The following is a 15,115-nucleotide window of genomic DNA, read 5'->3' as shown; positions in this document are numbered from 1 at the left end:
TAAATTAATAAATAAATAATGTACCTAAATAGAACGTCTTCATAATATCTGAGCTGAAAGTGACCGAGACTTAGAGCATTTAGTAACGGGGACGCCTTGGCTGTCATTTTCTGTACAAAACAGTCGGCCGATTTTTGCGGGGGAGGGGACGTCAAATGTATTTGTACATGATTTGTACGTTATGGCTCCTCTACACGATGGGCCAGCGCCGGCCACTCCATGGGACGCAGCCATGCGGTAGAATGAGATAGCAATATCAGCTCCCTCTAACGCATAAATGCGTCACTTGGAGTGGCCGGCGCTGGCCCACCGTGTAGAGGAGCCATTACGTACAAATAGCCATGTCAGTCCATACAAAAGTTGGCACAATTCTGGGTAAGCTCTTAAAGGCGACTCCGGTTATTAAATTCAATTTCAATTTATTTGAATCAGACATAAATTAGTCCATAGAAATGTTAGTAACAAACAAAACTTATTTACTACGTTAGCAACTTACAGACTACTTAAAATATACCTATTATATACCAGTACTTACCTCTTGACTCCATGTGAATGGAATTCCATTCCAGTACCTCCAGACTGCACTAGCCGGGTAATGCTCTAAGGACCGAGACTATCCACCAGTTGCCTCTATCAAACTTAAGCTCATGTGTTGCAAAGCACAGCTCGCGGAGACCCTGTCTGTCGACTTGGAGAGACTAATGGTGATAGGAAAGATAGACTGCACAGTGTAACCGGTGTAACCGATACCGTTTTCCACAAAGCAAACGATAGGGAGAAATGTGTCGTTAATCAAGCATCATGTCGAATCAAAACATTTGAAAATCCCGACAGGTAAGGTAAAATGCATTTTGCTGGTAAAATTCGGCATATTGTTTTCTTAGTAATTCATAATTTTACCTACCCAATTTTATTCTCACAACTGAGATGAAACCAATGTCTCATGCATATAGTTATATACATACCCTCGAAAAACTTAACCCAACCTTCCTTCGGTAGTCGGGTAAAAATAACCAACAAAGTCATGGTCCTCATCCCTAGTAGTCAGGGAGCAGGGACCTAAGTATGTATATATGTATGTATGTATGTCTGTATGTATGTATATATGTAAACACTTTATTGTACATAAGACAGGTTAAGATACAATTAAAAGAAGGTATACAATGTACAAAGGCGAACTTATCCCTATAAGGGATCTCTTCCAGTAGTATGAGGAATAATTTACATTTTACAGCAACGAGCAGCCGCGCGTTGAAATCTTTTATGCCTTGTGGCTTGCCTACCGCCGGCCGATAGCCGGTAGGCTACGAAACGACTGTAACTGTGAAATAAGATACGCAATTGATTGCCGCTAATTATCATAATTAAAAATTAATCCCTGTATTTTAGTGGCATTATTGGGCATGTGCATATTGTGCATGCATGCCAGACACAAATACGCCACAGATCACCAAATTTTCCAGCAATCAGCGAAAATTGCTTCTTTTAGATTTTGACTAAGTGCCTAAAATTAAGGACTACGAAACAAGACAGAACTATAAAGACAATTAATAAATAAGACCGATATTTAAGAGAAAATTAAGAAAATATTGTATCACCCGTAAATGTGATGAATTACTTTTAAGTTTTGAAATGTTCACGTACGTAATAGTTATTTACGATACAAGTGCGGAAAAGAGGAAATTGCGAATTACCTATTCGCACGTGTATCGTACAACGTTTTACAGTACATATGGCCCTTTAAACTTTTGACATACGCACGAAAAGCTTGCTATTTTACACACTAGTGCGGGAAAATAGGACCATATGTACTGTAAAATATCTTTGTTTATAAGTTGACGGCAAGCAGGTGTTAGGTATTGGGCCCTCGTTAGCGCTTTCGGGATGTCAACTTGTTGTGCAATCGTGATCACTTACACGTAGTTGGGGCATTAAGACAGAAAGAACCGTTACAATGACACAAATGTTACTCATAAATGACTTACAGTTTTTCACTTAATTAAGAAAACTGTATGTTTTGAAATAGGAACATGGTGTCAGTGTACCTACGTGTATGCTTTGGCATTGTATACGGCGACTTGTTTCAGGACTCTCATTGCTGTATGTAACCTCGGATGGACTATCAGTGAATATTTATGTTTTGTCTTTGCACCAAGTACCTACTTGCCTAAAAAACAATCAGTTTAATCATAATATTTTTTTTACTAGGCCAGATATTCCAATCGAACGTTTGGATCGAACTGCGAATAAACGACGTAACAAAGAAACATATTAACACGTATATAGAAAAAGCTAAAAAGCTAACAACTGAAAAAGTTTTATATATAAAACGTTTGGATAAACTTGCGTGAATGATGAGTGAAGCAAATTATACAAAGCGAGCTGGAAGCAGGTCAGTGTGTCGCTTTTGGGGCATCGCAGTTAGCGGCGCGGGCGCGTCGTTGGCGCCGAATACGCTGCGAACACGAGGCCGCGAGGCCCGCGAGCCGCACCGCGGCCTGCGAGCTTCAGCCGACACTCACAGAATCTCATGCTGAGCTATCCTGTGTGCCATAAAATCAGGTAACTTTAGTCCACAACTTACAACTATGGACCAAATTTCAAGTTCCAGTAAAATATGTATAAGTATTTTTTAAATTCTGTTGAGTATACGAGTATAATATAGAATGAGCATTAAAATATGTTAAGCTCAAAATAAATGTAACAAGTACAAATGATAAAGACTCGTTAACAATTTACGTTAAAAGCTGGACCATAGTTATACTTAAGGACTATAATAACCGGATTTTACGGTACCTAATTCATAAAATCAATATGATAGCGGTAAAAGTAAATCCTTGGTGTTAAGCAGTTCTCTCGCAGGAAAAATTGTTTCTACTCATGGTACGAGTAAAAACCCTATTATCAAAACAAAAAGCATGTTTCTTAATACTCAAGTACAATTTCTGGTTCTATATACCAGTCGAGAGAACGTACCTATCTCAAATACCACTCACATAGGCTCTAGACCTAAGAAGGTCGTAAAGGGCATTTTGGCGCAGTTACATCTCCATTCAGTGACATCGTAAAACTGTAGCAGTGACAGTCGTGGCATTTAAATTGATGTATTAATGCTGGATGAAAAGAATATGTGCCTAATTTTGTTTACAAAAGACATGAAATGCGACCTACAACGCTGTCGTGTTTTAAATCCTGAATCGAATTTCTTATGACATTCAAATTAAAATCATCTCTGAGAAATAAGACGTTTAAAAGTTGTTTATCTTTTAATTAGTTTGTAAGTATTAAATATGTTTTTGATGTTTATAGACTAAGTATAACATAACTTTCCGGTAAAATGAGCGATAAAGATATTTTGGAGACGCCATCTCATATCCGCGAGTTCCGAGAGAGAGCAACGATGCTCCAATGCCGGCCGTAACATGCAGTTAGTGAATACATCATAGAGAGCGTATAATATGTGTGTAAGTAGATAAAATAGTGTATATAATTGTTTATAATTAGAGTCTGAACGGAAAGAGAAGAGTCGTGGAATGTATTGGGCCCCATACATTCCACGACTCTTCTCTTTCCGTCTCTGAACATACTCTAAGCATTAAAACACTCGTGTGATCTTTTTATGGAACTGATTTCAAATTCATTAGTTTTGTAAACCCACACTCGTATTTTAATGCATTTCATTATGTAACAGTCACATAAACTATTAGCGATGTAAGTCAATTATAAGACTGTTTTTTGACTAGGGTATAGATCAGTGGCGTAGCTAGCATCGGTGGCACCCGGGGCGGAAATTGTGGGTGTCACCCCAAAATTCAATCAAAATTGTAAAATATAATTATTTAAAAAAGTAATAATAATTAATAACGTCGTCTGCTAAACGTCACATGTGTAATATTCCATAGCCCACAATTTACTCCATCGTTTTCATTTTAGATTCCTTGAACTCTCAATAAATAATCTATGTTAAAAAAATTTTTTTTTTGCCAAGTGCGAGATTTGGAAGAGATTCTGTAAAATGCCATTTCACAATGAATTTCAAATAGTCCAGAGTCACCCAATTAGAAACAGTGACATAGTTTCTTAATTACAGAAATAATCACATAGTAAAAAAACCTACGAGGCGTCAACATATCGTCGGGTGACAAGCAAAAGTCACTAACTAACACCATTGAAATTATTGGACTATAAACCGTGTTACAAGTGTAATAAAGTGCATTGTTAATTTAATTGTTTGATAGTACTTAGTGACTTTTGCTTTTCACCCGACAATATTATTGTTACATACCAGGTGCCCACGAGGAATCTGAGAGATTTTAACCACGCATTTCTGAGGCCAATATAAGGAAAAAATATTAAAAGAGTTTGGCCAAAATATTTATTTTTCGATTTTTTTGTACGTATTTGTACATAAAATGTAAATGCTATAATTTGTAAAACTGTCACCCAAAAAATATATTAATATTTTTTTGTCAATGACAGAAATAATCACATAATTTAAGAAAAAAACCTTTTCACCACACCAGCTCGTAAAGGCTTACTTTTCACTTCAAAAACTGATAGCAAAGTTGCATTTTATTCACATGTGAGCCATAGTAATTAAATGCAAATTTTGAGTTGTTTTCTTATGTTAGCTGGTAGAATTGACTTTTAAATGATGATTTTGGATGATAAATGTTTAATAACATTCATTTGAATTTGATTTTGTTTGATATTTTACATTTAATATTTGGTTTGGGTTGGTGTGGTGAAAAATTTTGTGTTTCACTCGGGGGCAAATTTTGTTTAACCCTCGTGCTTTGAAACCCTCGCAACGCAAAAGAAGGAAAAAATATCTACCTATCTATCTAATACCTTTAAACGAGCAATTCTTGTTTATTTATTTATTTATATATATATTTCGGCGATCTCGGAAACGGCTCTAACGATTTCGATGAAATTTGCTATATGAGGGTTTTCGGGGGTGATAAATCGATATAGGTCTTATCTCTGGGAAAACGCGCATTTTTGAGTTTTTGTGTGTTGTCCGAGCAAAGCTCGGTCTCCCAGATATTCTGTACATAAAATATAAAAATATTCTATCAATAATGATATTTGGACATTTTGGACTAGGTCCCATAGTAGCAATATCGCCATCAAAAAAAACATTTTGCACTAAGTAACAAGTTATTTTTAGCTGGCTGATGGTACTACCCCTGAAACTAGGCGAATTCCAAAACAGTTTAATAGGACATTTTAGTCTTTAAACATGATCAGGAATACACTGTCAAAATTTCTCGGGTTCCTCGTGGGCATGTTGTATATTATTTCCTTAATGGCGGTTGTGCAAGCTGCCACAGTTTTACGAATTTTTATAGATGGCACTACTGATGTTCACGGTCAGGTGTCACCCCTAAATGGGTGACACCCGGGGCGGACCGCCCTCGCCGCCCGCCCCTAGCTACGCCACTGGTATAGATCAAAGGATCATGATCAGGGTGTAGAACTTTACGTTTACCCCTATACATAGGGATCGATTAGTAAACCATTTTCAAATAAATACAAGTCGTTAGTTTAATCGTCGAGGCAATTGATATGCTCATTTATTGAACAATTTGAGGTTCATGTGTCGTTAAGAGTTCATTAGCAATACTAATTCGCGCATTTAGTAATTGTTTTAGGGTGACAAATTAATATATTATGGGTAAATATTAAATAGGTTTTATGGATTATTACTTTTGTTATCCTTAATGATAAACAACAAGTGCATAAAATGCCGTACAGGCACTAGACCGGGCCGGGGCCTTTCTATGGAAAGTACCACGTGTTCACCGATCAGTCGCCATAGAAAAAATGACATGTCGGACGCCTCGGCCTGGGGACGGCCCGATCTATCGTGATACATGCTTTATTTAGTAAATATGGATCAATTAGAAGCCGATGAAAACGGCCGCAATTGTAGATAGGTATTATGTAGGTTTCAAAGAAAGCTCAGCTCAGACGTCTAAAGCAACGTTGTGTAAATACTAACTATGGGATGACATACTTATAAGTTATAACTAAGATCAAATGCGCCATGTAGGTACATCTACAGGCAACACATAGTTTAAGTATAGGTGAGTGCTTATAGCGAAATAAAAGTGAACGAAGTAAATAGGTAACAATAACTAGTCAATGTGCAGAAACGCAGTATACTTATAGTTAGAAATAATACGTCTTAAGAAATTATTATACATGTATACATATAGGTACTGAGTGTAGGTAAATTAATTTGTTATTAATTTAATTTAATTGAATTAATAGTTAATTTTGATGTAACTTATTTAGGTAAGTATATAATATTTCTTGCTAGTGTTTTTATTTATTTATTTTATTTATTATTAGCCGTGTTTGTCAACAATTAGCACCCTAGCAACTGCCGTTCGTCAGCCCGACTGCCCAACAGACTCCGCCTCCGTTCAGGACCAGGATTCCTATCTAACTAGGTACGAATATTAAAAGCAAACACTGAATACACTTTTTGCTTTATATATGTTACTTATAAATATTTATGATTCAGTGTTTGCGTAACTATGTATACAGGCTATACCGGGTGTGGCCTGTAATATTGTTGTTACTGAGGACGCTAATATTGTACCTACATAGACTTGTTAGATGTTATTTTATTTATTTACTTATCCATCTATTTCGATTTTTTCCCGTTAAATCTATTAGGAATAGGTAATGTAAATTTTATATTTGAATTAAGGTCACTGGCCAAATCATAACTGCATTCCAATAAAATACAGTTTCTTCGACAATAAAAATCGGGGCTCATCATGGATGAATGATTTCCATCTTGAAGCCTGAGCTTGTCCTCTACCAGGCTCTGAAGGGCCAATAAAGAAAATCATTCGATGTGCCACTTACCGTGTGGCTGCAATTTTGCGCAGGGATTATACAAGCAAAAATCATATCTAAATGGATGGTGGTAACGGTTAGACAGAGTGAAAGCATCGTTTGTAGGTCTGTAGGCTGTCAACTGCTGGAAGTAGGCGGCGCGGCGTGCGCGAGCGAGTGCGAGTGCGCGTACGCAACGGAGATAGCTGCCCGGTGGGGCTAACAACTTTAAGAGAAATGCGCCGCTGATCTCATTTGTACATTTTAACTCTTTTTGTATACTTAGATACTTATTGTCACTATATGTAATGTACATCATATACTTATATAAATAGATGCAGTTAGGTACAGTTTCACTACAAATTTTTATTTATCATATTTTTTTCTTATGCAGCGGTTATTTATTATAAAATTTATAAATAAAATGCACCTACCTAATAAACTATACCATATTATTAGAATTTCGACATGTATTGTTTAGTTAGAAGAAAAATTATGAGGATATGTTTTTACATCAGTACGAGTATTATAAAATTTAATTTCTCATCTGTAGCAATTTCTGCGCTACGATCCGATGGCGGTGACGGTTCTGCACCGAGCATCGCCGCAGCACGTAGCGGGCCGCGTTTGAGCCGCCCTGCCCGCTCGGTGGTGGTAGAAAATTTTGGTGGGAAGCAAGTAGGGTGCGCCCGCGCCACAGTCCGTCGGTGCTACGCGCGGTACGCGCCCGCTTTATACTCGTGCAGTGCGGTTACACTCCCGCTAACTATTGGACCACAAACTATAATAGTGTCACTACAGCGACTTTTAAACCAGTGTACGTTCAAAAAATATGAAACACGTTTTTGTTCCATTTTCGAAAAATATTTTCAATTTTGTACAAAATGGAGCAAATTGCGGGTGTTTTTGGGAAATGTTTGTAATTGGCATTTATAAAGTGACGTGACAGTGCCGCGGATTGTTGGAGTACACAGTGGATAAACACTCTGGACGCCGTTTTATTTTCTAATTATTTTTTCTTTCTTCTTTGTAAATAATCGAGGGAAATTTTGTTATTTAATTTTTATTTATGCCAATCACACTTTTCCTTTTTCTTATTTTTCTTTATTAACGGTCGTAATAAACTAATTTACCTCTTAAAACTAACCGCATGTTGCCCTCTGCCATAGTGTGAAATAATAAAGTATTAATGAATTACCGTAATGCGATAGTCTTCCACTACAGTGAGGTGGAAAATTCGTGAGTCCGTAGCTAGTTCAGATTTCGGCTCCCCCGACTGGTTTTTTACAGTTCTAACGGCGCGCGCGCCGGTCCGCGGCGACACTATTTTTTATGAATATCTTTGTTAGAAATTTATTTAATTCACCTAATTACTACTGTCCGCTACTTAATGCAACTAAATATCAATCGTCATTATTTTTACTCGGTTAAATATTTTGATAATTGCCTTATCTAGTACTTAATATTATGTGTCTACCCACATAACGGCACAATTAATATCGTGTTATAAGCTTATAGTATTTAACACGCATGTTACCGACCTATCGTAGGTAGGTATAGCGAAATTGCTTTGTATTTGTAGGTAACTTAGGTACGTATATCGTTATTCTTTGTATCTTGACAGGTAGATTACCTATTCTACTAAAGTCTGTCATTCTTGTTTTCTAGTTTCCACCCTGATCCTGTGCTTGTTGCCCCTTTACGACTCTGGGTTCTCCCTTGTTCGCTGTTGAAGGCACACAAGTGACTCCTGTGACATTAGACAAGTGACACGACTCGATCTCGAGGAACTGTTGTACAAGTGGACTGTGTATGATGATGTTTCGGCTGTGACACGGACACGCTGCGCTGCGCTCCCGCTCTCACACGACTCCAACCTGGTAAGTCTCGGAAGCCTCTCCGTATGATACCTATTGACCAAGTCGCGGCCTGCCTTGCATTTTTGCTTATTAAAAATATCATTTTGTCATGTGTAATGATTTAGTACCGGCGACAATGAAGGGCAGGCCTGCGTAAATATATAATAATAGACCAGGTACACGTTATTTTTTTTTCATTTGTTATTGACAAGTTGTAAGGATTTATTGCGAATTATTTACTGATATTGTCGTGTTTAAATAAGGCGATTGTTGATTGCCCTTCGTATGAACTAAATATTAACTTATTTATATTTCCTCTGATATAAAATATATTTATATTAGCTTTTACCATTATTTACTATCTCTTGTTATAAGTAAACTAAACGGGAATCCATCGCGGTTAGAGTATCTTCAGGACCACGTATGTTCAGACCAGACATTACTAAGTGATACGACTAGGTACGCCCTGATAAAGTAACAACAAATACAATTAATAGGCGTTATCTAAATGTTGTCTCTAATCTAAACAGTCTCTGTAAGTAATAAAAAAAAAGAATAGTGAGGGTGCAACATAAAGACTTATTAATTTCAGATTATAAAATGCTCTGTTTATGAAATAGATTACATGGGTACTGCATAAAATGATCGTGCTCTATATAGCATATTCCTCATGCTACACCTTGCATATCCCGAATCGCTTACGTAAAATAAATCAAAAGTCAAACTGCCCACGTACGATACAATGTTTGCTTAGTGTGGCGACCACCGTTAATGCGTTTTAATACTACTTAATATATATTAACGCAAAGATTTTTATAACTTTACTATAAAAATGTCCTGTATACTTAATTAGGTGTAACAAGGAAGGATAATGTTTTTCATTTACTTAGGGCTTGTGCAGAAATCAAGCGAGGTTCGATAGGGGAGGGGGGTCACGAAAAAATCACGACAGAACACGTTGGGGGAGGGGGGTGTCAGGAGACCTCACGTTTATTTTTCTACAGTGAACGAAATTAAGAAAAAATACCTACCACATGAGTACTATATACAATTTTAAGATAAATAGTATTGTATTTACTATATACATATGTACAATACTATCTATCTTAAAATTAGGTCCAATGAAAAAGAAATCAAATAATTACACGTGAGGTTATGTGGGGAAGGGGGGTAGCCAAAAACCTCACCAAATATCACCAAGGGGGAGGGGGGTCAAAAGTAGCCGAAAACACCTCGCGTGATTTGTGCACAACCCCTTATGTGTTTGTGTTACCACAACATTTTTTGCATAGGTATCAGTGTCGGTAAATAAAAATAACATTTACCTACTTACATATACATATGTAAGTATTAGACATTCGACCGTAGTAAAATTATAGGCGTTAATTACATTAGGCTTTTTTATATTATCTTACATTATACTTTATAAATAATTAAATATTCATAGTTTGTACTTTTATCAACTAATTTAAGTTTATTCGCTCGGACGTACGAAAAATAAATAATAGTGGTAAGCAAAAAGGTTGACCTGCTTATAAATATAATATTTATTTAAGAAGTTAAGTAACAACAAGTTAGGGTACCGTCGTGCCATGAAAAGTTACCGTTCGGGATATGGTTCAGGATCCGCGGCCTAGAACTGCAGGACAGGACAACAGCAGTCACAGCTCGCGCCGCCCACCGCGCACCGCGCACCGCGCACCGCGCACCGCTGATTGCTTCACAGCGCGTTTATACTGTGACTCATTAAGCTTTAGGATTCAACACGAAGGATGAATGTATCATCTACGACCTCTAACGAGTGGTAATTACGACTTTTAGGTGACACATACAGAGACCTCGAAAACTAAAAATATAGCCACTACATAAGTTAGTTAGTGTTTCCTATCTGAAAAATCTGAACATGCACTTTGTCTTGATAATAGACGCTTTGTTCAGATATTTGTGAACTTGGCCGCTCCGATATATCTATGGTGACTGTATTAGGTACATGTGTCCCTTTGTAAACTTATGGTTATTTCAGTTGTTGGTTACTTATTCAAAAACAAAGACTAATATCTATTTCACTTTATGATGATTATATGTATTTTTATGGGTATGGGTTTGTACAGACAGGTGCTGATATGAGCATTTGTGTAAGCGTGACAAACCTACATTAATCAGATTATAATTGAATTAATTTCTAAATGCCTGTGTAGGTATCATGTTAATTTCAATATTATTACCTACCATGGTGGCAAACAAGCATTCTGCCTAGCTGATAGAAAGCAGTTACCATAGCCTATGGACGAGAGAAATAGTAGGGGTATTGAAAACGCTTTGCCAACCCTTAAAAAAACCTGCACATAAGTACTGTCTCTTGGGAAAAGGTTTTTCGATTCATTGCATAGCTTTCGAGGAACGCAACATCGGAATCACGTAACCTCAAAATAGAGGCAATCTTACGAGTGTCGTACAGGCGTAGTACACTGATAATATATGGCTGCGGCCACACATAAACACAAACAGTTGCATACGGCACACAGTAAAATACAGTGGAAAGCCGAAACTGTTACTAGCGAATCGTCAATAGTATTTAGCATTGGCAAGCGCTAAGGTCTACGTCTACCAGTGACACATATACCGCGGGACGCGCGGGCGGCGGCGGGTGCTGCGCAACTTTCACTCGCGCGCCGGAGATGTGCGCCGCGCCCGCGCACGCTAGATCCGCGGCAATGACCACGCGAACTGGCAACAAGGCGACATGTCAAGTGCAACACGACTGCCGCGAATCGCCCTGCACCTGACCGAGTTCACGGATGACAAACAAATTTGAACATATATCACGATAACATGTACGGTACCTAGACAAGAGATCATTGCGTACTAGAAAATTAAAACGGAGAATTTGACAATGTCAAAGCATACCACGTAGGGCACTTATTACACTCTTACAAGCTTTCTTACGAGCTGAAGAGCTTCTTACAGCTTTATACTTCAACCTGTTATCATATTGGTTGATGATGAGATCTAATAGGTAGGTATTAATGAAATCAAGAAGTCTACAAAGTTTTTTTTGCTGATACCATACCAAATAACTATATTAGCTTATCTCTAGTTCTTTTTAATTTTACAAATAGTTAGGTATGTAAAATGAATGGTATTCGTCGAGCAGGATTGCGGCGATCAGCTGATCCCGACGGAGTGCCCTCGGAGCGCTTTCACCACGGCGCGATGGCCATTGGCCGGCCGATCGTTGTTATTGATTTAAATGTCGCGTGCGCAGTTTATACGTACATGCCTAGTTGCTTGCCTACTTGTTTTGACAGCAGACATGTGGCAGAGATGTCCCGACAAAAAATGTGTCTATGTTACATAACGAAACTAGGATAACATGTGAGTTATCATAAACTAGTCACATTACGAAAATAAAACGAGTAGTTATCAGAACTTAATGAATCTATGTATTCACTCCGTAATGGTTCCTTTTGAGAAACCGTATACAAGTCAAATCAAAACTCTTGATCTTAAAATAATGCATAGGCACAGCAGTTACCTAAAAATCCAAATGTGAAACCAAATTATTTATAGTAAATGTGTGCATGATAGTCTATTCAATTTGTATAGAACATTTCGTAGCTTGTATTTTTCTCACATTCCGAGTCATGTGTCTCTGGGTTAAACTTATATACTTACTAATAATATTACATTACCCAATAAACCACCAGTAAGGATGTCAGGATTATCGAATTCCTTCAAACTTGTTGAAAAAGATTACATACGAGTATATTTATGACATTAAAGTTCAATACGCGACATGAGCGGGGTAGGTACGGGTGGAGCGTCGTTGTATGGAAAAAAATAAAAAATTGATTATCAATGTGGAACCGGTACCAAAAGTTGCAGTTTGTCATGTAGATTATAGTGATTATATCAAGTTTCAAAATCAACACTACTTTTACAATTTCATGCAAAACAAGGAAAATGCTACAGTGTAAAAAATTATATGAGTTATTTTTTTTAGACATTCTTGTGTCAAAGTAACGATGTTATTGATTATGAAAAGTATCATTTTACTGCAAAAAAAGGGTTACTTATATGTTTAAATAAGCGTCAAATTTCGCCCTTCGGCGTCGCTTACGCCCTTTTTGGGTCATGTTCACACGTATGTTAGGTATATATAATATACTTATATTAGTATATTCTTTTTATTATCTTATCATGTTCAAAATAGTTTTCACGATTCTGTTATGGGTTGTAAACTCCAATTTGTGCACAATATCCGGGTTAAAGGGCATTTTCCATAAAACCCCTATTTACGTGGTTTTACCGTGTCATAAAAATATACGTTATTAACAAAAATAAGTATAGGAATCGAGTATGTCTGTAAAAAAAAGATGTTATTTAATGAATAAACCTTGTTATAAAAAAAATAAGCATAAATGAAATTTATTAAAAATATACATATATTGCTATATACATATAATCGAATAGTAGAGGGCTAAAAGTATATACCAATATTTTTTTTATTTTTTTCCCTTAAATAATAAAAAAGTAGTCATCCTTTTAGAGGGGTTCCATTGCTACATTCAAGAATTTTGGATTTCGCTCCACCCTAAGGTACAGGTACTAATTAGTGTCGATGACGCGATGTAGCTGCAGCATCACTGCAAGCGAGTAGCCCGAGCTCTAGCTAGGAGAAAGCTGCTCATCGCGGCTGCCGGCGTCTTGGCGGCTACACCTGATTATGATGACTTGTCACACGTCACACGCCTTTAAATGTACCTAAAACACTAGTCTTAGTACACCAATGCGTGTTAGTACACATTCTAATCTGTTCAGGGAAGGGACGCACGTAGGTAATAATAAATAAATATCATAGGTGCGGCATAAGATACATTTACCAACCTTCGTGCAAAAATTGCCAACCATAACCACTTTAAAATACTAACATTGGCTTTTTGTAATGATTTGGTATCTCTACATATACGTAAACGTTGTATACAAATCAGTAATTAGTAGGTATTACAGAAAAATCTGTATGTCAAAATACAGGTAAAATTAACGAATTCCTTAAAAACATTTTGAGACTTTAAGGACACATGCCATGCCTAACAGGACAATACAGCTTTGCAACACATGGTGCCCAAAATACACGTTAAGTAAGGCTTTCCCATCGCGTGAGGCGTTCTCCCGGGCGCAAGATAAAGGGCTGCGACAGATGTACCTCGAACCCTTCAATCAGTCAATATTTGAATGAAATTTGGAACGGCAGGTAGAAAAAAACAACATGTGCTTGTATGGTGTGGGAACATTGTGTTCGTGGCACCCAGTTATGTAACTATTACATTTTATTTTGTACAAGTGGATATTTACATAAATAGTATAATATTCATAACCGTTATTGCAGGTACATTAAATACTCTTTCTTTTAATAAATTAATTCTTAAGTTAAATCCAAACTTAGTCCCTAATATTATATGCCCCAAAGTAAGTGCGCGACCTGATATGTATCTGAAAAAAAGTTACATATCAGATAGTAAAATTAAAAACTTGTTTATGTTATATGTGTCTAAAAACCAAATCAAATGATGAAATGAGAATTTTGTATGAGTAAAAAGAAAAATACATAAAACACTCATATGTATACAACACACATAGGCCTGGTAAAGAGAAGTTGATGGCGCGGGAATTAGATAAAGTATGTAAACACCGAAAATATAACTGGGGATGCCGGTACACCTGACAAGCTCTAGCATGAATGGGTTAGTGGGCTAGCTCCGGTTACCCCGGGCATATGATACAACATCCTGCATCTATTAAAACGATTTCCTGTTCGTTCCGGATTTAAGGGCGATGTAAATAAAGGGGTGATCACAATAGCCTACCTCTAATGATGGGTTTAACCGCTTAAGATAACTACGGGGGCGTAAAACTGATCAGAGATTCGCTTCAAATTCTCATTTTATATTAAGTACCTATATGAGGAATACTTCTAGACATTTAGAAAAAGTTGAAGTAATGATTTTTATTTATGTGTGGTGTTTATTTACGAGTAAATGTTTAATAATTAATGTAAAATACATGCAACAAAAGTAATAAGATTCAATAATTTAAAATATACATAAGTACATATATTTAAATACAATAATAATGCTTTGCTTAGGTACTGTTTACTAAAAAGTACAACCTGTCCTCGGAGGCTTTGGGCGCGAGCCTTGCCTCTGCCGAGAGCATGCGAGAGAGACAGCGCACGGGCATTGTCCTGATTTGTCAATAAACTTGACCCACATTTCGTTCAGAATGGTATAAGAAAAGAGTTCAGATTAAATCTTCTTCGGAACTATGTACCGGCATACAAAATAAACCTACGTTCAAAAATTCATTAAAATGTATCTTATAGTTTTCGAGTAAAATGGCTG

General features: G+C 36.9%; 1 protein-coding gene and 1 long non-coding RNA gene across 2 annotated transcripts in view; one reads left to right on the top strand and one right to left on the bottom strand.

Annotated features, from left to right (window-relative positions):
- Positions 1-15,115, bottom strand: part of LOC134804924 (uncharacterized) — a 421,906-nt gene that overhangs the window by 56,256 nt on the left and 350,535 nt on the right. The window lies entirely within an intron of this gene.
- Positions 8,475-15,115, top strand: part of LOC134804481 (ichor) — a 33,079-nt gene continuing 26,438 nt past the window's right edge. The window contains exon 1 of the mRNA XM_063777529.1: positions 8,475-8,735. The gene's annotated coding sequence lies outside the window, so the exon portion shown is untranslated. The remainder of the gene's footprint in view (positions 8,736-15,115) is intronic.

The sequence above is a fragment of the Cydia splendana genome, chromosome Z (genome assembly GCF_910591565.1).
Source record: "Cydia splendana chromosome Z, ilCydSple1.2, whole genome shotgun sequence".
NCBI lineage: Eukaryota > Metazoa > Arthropoda > Insecta > Lepidoptera > Tortricidae > Cydia > Cydia splendana.
This window is presented reverse-complemented; position numbering and strand designations above follow the sequence as displayed.